Source organism: Microtus ochrogaster, unplaced genomic scaffold (genome assembly GCF_000317375.1).
Source record: "Microtus ochrogaster isolate Prairie Vole_2 unplaced genomic scaffold, MicOch1.0 UNK73, whole genome shotgun sequence".
Taxonomy (NCBI): domain Eukaryota; kingdom Metazoa; phylum Chordata; class Mammalia; order Rodentia; family Cricetidae; genus Microtus; species Microtus ochrogaster.
Genome location: NW_004949171.1, coordinates 1,870,055 through 1,878,809, shown reverse-complemented (window position 1 = coordinate 1,878,809; position 8,755 = coordinate 1,870,055).

Below are 8,755 nucleotides of genomic sequence, written 5' to 3'. Positions count from 1 at the left end.
GACAGGAGCCCACCGTGTTGCCCAGACTAACTTCACACATTATCTAGCCCAATCTAGCCTGAAATTCCTCATTTTCCTGCTCTAGCCTCCTGAGTGCTGGATTACAGCCATGCACCACCACTCCCAGCAGACAAAGTTGTCTTAATTTCTACTCTCTTTACCATCATATGCTCCTCAGAATTCATCAGTTAGTCTAGAAATGTACTTGTTGAGCACAGTTCATTCAATGATCAAGATTCCTACAGGCAAATTCATCAAATTTTGCAAAATTATCAATTCTTAAAAATTTGCTTTTGAAACCAACTTCCAGTTTCCTACAACTGTCATTTTACCTAAAAATTACTTCTGTCTGAAATGTACAGAGTTCAAAACAACTGAGTAACATAAAACAGTTTAATATTTTTAGAATTTTTTGAGCTTTTTAAATAGTTTCAGTTAAACTTAATTTAGCTTTAATTTTACCAAAATCTCTACATTAGATAGGTTATCTGATGCCATTCTCTGTGTGTTACATAGTTCAGACACTTGGGATTCAGATGCCTGAAATAAATAGAAACACCCCTTGGTTGAGCTTATAAATATATCTGTGAATTAAAAATAGTTAAAGTAAGCCAACTTTTTCAATGAGGCAAATCTTGCTTGCTTACACTAAAAACCACACAAAGATTCACAGGATAACAAATTCTTAATAATATGAGCAAAACTACTCAACAAAATGCTAACAAATCCTACAGCTATAAAAAGGATTATAAACTATATCAAATGGAACTTCTTCTAGGAATGCAACCTGGGTTTATTATCTTAAAGTCAACTAATATATTGTTTACCATATCAAAAAATAAGGGCTGATACCATACCATACAGACAAAAAGAATTTCTCAAAATCTGATATTTTTTGAAACCATGAAAAAATGCAAATTTTCTAACCTGTTAAGAGGAATGTTTAATGCTGGGCATGGTGGCACATGCCTTTTATCCCAGCACTTGGGAGGCAGAGGCAGGTGTATCTCTGCGAGTTCAAGGACAACCTGGTCTACGTAGTGACCTCAAGGACAGCCAGGGCTACACAGAAAAACCCTATCTCGAAAAACAAACAAGAAGTACGTCTTTCTACATCACACTCATGCCCAAGGCTCAGGGACCATCATGAAGGGGAGGTGGAAAGATTGTTAAGAGCCAGAGATCAGGGAGGACCAGAACAGAACAGTGCCATCTGGACATGACTGGGCCACTGCATTCAAGAGCTCATGGCACTGTGCTGCCAGTACAGGACCAAGGCAGTTGACTTTCTAGCACGGAAGGGAAGAGGTTCATGAGACCTCATCTCTGGAGAGGTATGGACAGTCGATGGTTCCTGGAGGACGAGAGTCAGTCTTCTTTAATGGTGTGGGTCCTGGCAGGTCAACCATTTATCAGAATATAGCCCCACACCCAGGAGTATACGGACACCACAAATTGGACTAAATGATGAAAGGGAGAAAGAGAAAGGAGAGAGAGAGAGAGAGAGAGAGAGAGAGAGAGAGAGAGAGAGAGGAAGATGAGAGTGGATCTGGGATGAGGACGGAGGATGAACACAGTCAAAGTGCACTGTATGAAATTTTTTTAAAATTATGAAAATATTTATATAAAAGCCTGTCTATGAAATAATAGCTACCCCTAATACTTAATGTGGAAAGACATTTTGTCCCCTAAAATCTTGAACAAAAGAAAAATGTTCAACATTGCTACTTCTGTTTAATATTGTACGAGACTAGAGGTTCCATTAGGGCACTTAGGCAAGAAAAACAAAAAATAAGAGAAAGACATCTTCTGTACTTGCAGAAGACCAGCATTCAATTCTCAGCACCCATAGAGTGGCTCACAACTGTCTGTGACTCCAGTCCCAGGGGAACCAATACCCCCTCTGACCTTTGCCAGCTCCAGGCACACGTGTACATACATGCTAACAGGCAAAATACTCATACATGTAAAGTAATAAATATTTTAATGAAGAGATAAATTAGCTTTATATGCATGATCGTGTATGTTTTAAAAATCCTAAGTACATACACTACAAAAATCAAGGGTATAGCATACCATATTGGTATTTAAAACTTACCTGCATATACAAATCTACTTTATTTCTATACAGAAATAATTCAAAAAGGAAATTAAAGAATTCTACTTGCAATAGCATTGATCAATAAACTAATAGGGAAATTTAACAAAATAGGACAAAACTTACACACCAAAAACTACAAAGCATGTTTGAGAGAAATTTTAAGAGGACTAAATCAATGGGAAGACATCACATGCTGTGGATTAACAGACTTAACATGATTAAGATTTCAGTGCCCTCAAACCGGCTTATAGATTTCATTGTCTTCCTATCAAAATCGCAGTTGCGAGCTTGCACACACAAAATACCAAACGAAAAGGCAATTCAGTTGGAAAGTCAAAGAACTTGAGAGAGCCAAAATAGTCTTTATAAAGAATAAGGTTGGAAGACTCATACTTTCCAATTTGAAAACTTACTACAGAGTAATAAAGACTTCATAATGCTAGCATAAAGAAACATGTGTTTTTATGGAATATAACCCAGGATACAAAAATAAAATCTTACAGTTACTATCAATTTTTCTTGAGACAGGGAATGTAGCTCACTAGGTAAACCAGGCTGACCTTGAACTCACTGAGATCCACCTGTCTCAAGTACTGAGAGTAAAGGCGTGTGCCATCAAACCCAGCTCACCAATTAATTTTTGACAAATATACAAGAAAATTTAAAAGAGTAGCTTTGTCAGCAAATAGCCCTGGGAAGCTGTACTGGCTGGTTTGTGTGTCTACTTGATAAAAGTTAGAGCCATTAGAGGAAGGAGCCTCAGTTGAGGAAATGCCTCCGTGAGATCCAGCTGTAAGGCATTTTCTCAATTAGTGATCAATATGGGAGGGCCCAGCCCATAGTGGGTGGTGCCATCCCTGGGCTGCTGGTCCTGGTTTCTATAAGAAGGCAGGCTGATCAAGCCAGGGGAAGCAAGCGTGTAAGCAGCTCCCCTCCACGGCCTCTGCATCAGCTCCTGCTTCTGAGATCCTACCTTGTTTTGAGTTCCTGTCCTGATTTCCTTCAGTGATGAACAGCAGTGCTAAAGTGTAAACCAAATAAACCCTTTCCTCCCAGCTTGCTCTTTGGTTGTGGTGTCTTGTCGCAGCAGTAGAAACCCTAACTAAGACAGAGGCCTAGCTATCCATGTGCAGAAGAATAAAGCTAGATCATGTCTTAGTTTCACATGACAGCAGTGAAACACCTGAGACAATTTTATGAAGAGAAACTTTTCCTTTAACTCACAGTTTGGTAGATTTGGTGTTCACACTGCATAATGCAGGTTTGGTAAAGATTATCCCTGATTGTAACAACTCACGGCATAGAGGGCAACAGTAGATAGCGTGGGTTGAAGCAAAATGCTTCTCCAACCAGAACAGAGAGAGAAGGGATGAGCAGTTGTCTTAGTTTTCTTTCTATTGTTGTGCTAGGGACCATGACTAAAAGCAACTAGGGAAGGAAAGGGTTTATTTCAGCTTTCAATTCACAGTCCAGCAAGAAAGGCAGGAACCTGGAGGCAGGAACTGGAACAGAAGCCATGGCGGAGTGCTGCTTATTGGCTTTCTCTACATGCCTCGCCCACCCTGCCTGCTTTCTTAAACAACCCACAGCCATGTGCTCAGGGATGGCATCACTCACAGTGCGCTGAGCCCTCCCACTTCAACCAATGACCAAGAAAATTCCCCACAGACTTGTCGACAGGCCACTCTGATGGAGGCCTTTTCTCAATTGGGGTTCCCTCTTCTCATAGGACCCTAGCTTGTATCAAGTTGACAAAAAGCCTAATAGCACAGCAGGGTTCCACAATCCCTTTCGAAAGTATGTCCCCAGTGAATTAAAGACTTCTCAGCAGGTCCTGACATCTCAATGATTCTCAGTACCTCCTGATACCACCACTATAGGAACCAAGTCTTCACATGGATTTCTTCGGGGGACACTCATTCAAAAAGGTAGACCCTTACCTAACACTTCACATAAACATTAGCTCAAGCAGATAATCTTACCTAACACTACACATAAACATTAGCTCAAGCAGATGACTGATATAAATGTAGAAGCTGAAGTTACTAGTTAACATTCCATCTGTATCACCTCCTGCAAGGCTGAGGGTACATCGAAGAGGAAGGAGCAGAGCAACATAAGAACCAGGGGATGGGAAACAATTAATAGTCTTTTGGATGTAAGGTAAACATATTGCAGTGACCTACATACCTGACCTACATAAGATTTAGGCCCATCAGCATTGCATGTGGATAGGGAAGGGACCCATGAGGTCCCACTCCTCCTTGAGAGTCTAATGGTAGTTAATGGTTGCTAGTGGAGAAGGTGCTATTTTCTTCAGTGGTGTAACCACTGATCAATTTCCCATGCGCCAGTAAAGAGCCTCCCACCCATACTCATGTAAGCAACTCTAATTAAACTCAGTGACTTATACCCAAAAGGTGACATGAAAATAGGAAGGAGACTTTGGGAAAGAATTTCAGTGGGAGAGGAAAGAGATGAAAGATGGTAATGACTGAAGGTCATTATATAGAGGCTTGACACTGTCAAAGAATAAAAACAAAACAAATAAACAGCTACAAATGCTTTTTTAAAGTTATTAAAACTCTTGGGGAGAAATCACAACAGTAAATCTTAATCTTGTATTAGACAACAGTATCTTAGATATGGCCCCAAAAGCTCAAGCAACAAAAGAAAAATTAGATAAATTGAACTTTAGTGAATTAAATATTTTTGTGCTTGTACATACATCATCAAGAAATAAAAATGTATTACACTAAGATGGAATGGTTGCAGGACACATCTAATGTGAAAGTTATATTTTTGTTTGTTTGTTTTTTTTTTTTCGAGACAGAGTTTCTCTGTGGTTTTGGAGCCTGTCCTGGAACTAGCTCTTGTAGACCAGGCTGGTCTCGAACTCACAGAGATCCGCCTGTTTCTGCCTCCCGAGTGCTGGGATTAAAGGCATGCGCCACCACTGCCCAGCTTTTTTTGTGTGTGTGTGTGTGAAAGTTATATTGAGAATATTAAGAAAAAATTCTTTGGCTGTGGGTTTAGCCCAATCGGTAGTGTGCTAACACGCAGAAAGTCCTGAGTTTAGTCCCTACCAGTGTATAAACTGTGCATGTACCTCTGTAATTCTAGCACTTGGGGGATAGCAGTAGGAGGACCCTAAGTTGAAGATTTTGTCTCAACAACAAAGACTATAAATAATCTATACAACTCAACAATAAAAAAGACAACCCAATTTTAAAATGGGCTAAGGATTTAAATATACATGTGCCCAGTCAAACCAATTGATTATCTGGTAAGAACTGGATTGCCCACAGGCTCTCTCACCATGAACTAGGGAAAAAAAAATCCCTCCTGCTTCCAGTAGGGGGACGAGAAAAAGCAATGAATCAGAAATCCAACCAGACCTCTTTCCTCACAAAGGCTCTGACCTCATGGGAAACTGCTTTAGCAGAGGCTGATCCACTTGGGTTGCACTGAATCCCAGTCAATATGGAGGAAGAGAAATGTCCACTTTTAGCTGTATTTCCCTTTCCTGTATGTCTAAGCTGTGAGGTATGGATGGAGCTAATAGATAATGGCAACTGTCAGGAACACAGGCTCCTGAAAGACTGGCACGGAACTCTAAGACTACAGGACGCTTCGTTGCCCTCACGTACCTTCCTCATATTTACTAACAGGGCTTCTGTCTAATAGCAGGAATTTAGAATTAAAAGAACTGAAGGCCCTTTACTCTATTTAAGAAGGCATCTCTAGGAAAACCCAGACAACAAAGAAGACAAAAAAAAGATGAAAAATAAGTTTGATTTCATCACCACAGCCACAGAAAAGAGTAAACTCACCCAAGTCCTCCCTGAACGTGCATTACAAACTTCGCACAGACACACACAAAAAATTCCCTTAGTTCCTTCTGTCAATACACCATGACGGTTTCAACAAGATATTACAAGGCATGATAAAAGGTATTTTTTTAAAATAGCCTAAAAAAATATAGAACTAAAGATAAATATAATGCAGACTTATTAATTATCAAAGCAGGAGTTTTAAATAACTATGAATATGTACAAATAAGTAGACAAACATCATGGAGGAAAGATAGATGATATAAGAAGAAAAGAGTAAAATCTGGTCTGGGGTGATGACTCTGTCGGTAAAATGCTTGATGAGAAAGCATGAAGACATGAGTTCAAATCCACAATACCCACATGAGAGATGGATACAGCAGAAAATCCATTTTCAGTGGCCATTATGATATCTTAGGATGGTTGTTTTGAACTAATGTGCCTGTAACAGAATTTTATATCACTAATTTTATCCCTTTCTCTAGTAAATATTAATTATATATACTATTTACAAACAAGCCCACAGAAATAAAATAAGGTTAAGTTTTCAGGTCATATCTACATATCTACTAAAACATTTGTTTGTAATTGTGTGTGCAGATGTTCATGTATGTGAGAAGGCCGACAGACAACCTTAGGTGTTGTTCCTCAGATGCCATTCACTTTCCTTTGTTTTTTGAAGGATTTATTTATTTTTATGTGCATTGATGCATGTATGTCTCTGCACTATGGGCACATGGGATGCACAGAGGACAGAAGAAGGAGTCAGATCCCCTGGAATGGAAGTTGTAAACCAAGTGTGTGCTAGGAGTTGAACTCTGGTCCTCTGGAAGATCAGCAAGTGCTCTTAATTGGAACTATCTCTCCAGCCCTTGTGTGTATGGGTGTGTGGTGTATGTGTGTGGTGTGGTGGTGGTGTATGTGTGTATACTTTTTAAAAAAAAAAAAAAGATAGTGTCTCTCATTGACCTGGAGCTAACCAAATAGTCTAGGGAGGCTAGCAGGCCAACAAGCCCTAGGGATCCCTCTGCCAAACTAACACTAGGATTACAAAGAAGCCACAAGACGCAGCCTTTGTTAAAAACAAAAACAAGCATACATACATGTGTGTGTGAGGGGGGTGTTCTGAAGAGGAACTTGGGTCCTCCTGCTTACAGAGCAAACATTTCCATGTCTGAGTTATCTCCCAATCCACATCTATTCAAAGTGTACATGCACCCAGCATGGTGGTACGTGTCTGTAATTCCAGCATTTGTCAGGTCGAGGCAGGAGAATCACAACTTCAAGCCCAACCTAGGCTACATAACAAGCAAGACCTTATCTCAATATAAATATATATATTTACACACTCACAAAGTAATGAAGAAAAAATATTATACTAAAAATATTTGAGAAGAACCCTCACCCCAGTTGTTTATAAAATGCTGTACACTTGAGTCATCGCACAGTGACTGTGGAGTAAAATACACAAGAAAATCCCATTCCCAAAAGTTATAATTTCAAAGTAAGGAAAAACTTAGAATTCACTGAAACTTGGCCAGCCATAGCAAAATGACTTCAGTAAAACAGCTGCAAATAAATTAAAAACTAAAGCTAAATTAAATTAAACTAAACTTTAAATGACACCGATACTGAATGGAAATCTTTAAATTTGCTTAAATGAACGCAAACATTCAAGTTGTTCTAAATTTTACACACAATTAAGAGAAATAAAATTCTGGTAATTGACAAAATTGGTCATTTCTAACCAATTGGCTACTCTATGAGCTAAAATTCACAGGCTGGCTATCCTTACTTTTCATCCATAGTTTTCCAACAGGAGGGCTCCCTGGTCTTCACAGCTAAGCTCTCCACCTGTGTTCTAGATCTGTCGCTTGCTCTGGCTTCAGCTCTCAGGGAGAGAACCGGGAACTTCCTTCCTTTGTTCCTAGGGAGCTGAATGCCTTCAAAGCCTGAAAAACATTCTTGCTCTTTAAAGTCTTCAACTTAAGCAGTGCTGGGCTTGGGCCATTTTCCAGCACTGCTCACTTCCTCCAAGCCTGGGCTTCACTGAGACTGATGATTGTGACTCCTTCTGAAATGCTTTGAATGGGGATGAAGGCAAAGATTCTAAGCTAGTTCCTCTTTCTCCCTAAGAAAAGACAAATGAGAAAGAGAGGCCATGAGCCTTGCCTGCAGCTCTGTTGCTCTGGAAACATGCACTGGGCAGCCTCCTTGTCATCTGGCCTCTCCCAATGGTCACATCCACCCTGGTTCTCCTTCTGCCTCAACTGCTTTCCTGACAGCCCTTTCCATCATGGATTCAGTCCACATCATGGTCTGTTCGGAAACCTCTATTTCATGGTGGCAGTCTTACCAGCCGATTTTTTTTTTATTTTTTTATTGAGAAAAGGAAAAAAAAAAAAAAAACAAGTTTCCGCCTCCTCCCAGCCTCCCATTTCCCTTCCCCTCCTCCCACCCTTCTCCCCCTCTCCCCCACTCCTCTCCCCCTCCCTCTCCAGTCCAAAGAGCAGTCAGGGTTTCCTGCCCTGTGGTAAGTCCTAGGTCCTCCCCGCTCCGTCCATATCTAGGAAGGTGAACATCCAAACTGGCTAGGCTCCCACAAAGCCAGCACATTAAGTAGGATCAAAACCCCGTGCCGTTGTCCTTGGCTTCTCATCAGCCCTCATTGTTCGCCATGTTCAGAGAGTCCGGTTTTATCCCATGCTTTTTCAGTCACAGTCCAGCTGGCCTTGGTGAGCTCCCAATAGATCAGCTCCACTGTCTCAGTGGGTGGGTGCACCCCTCGTGGTCCCAACTTCTTTGCTCATGTTCTCCCTCC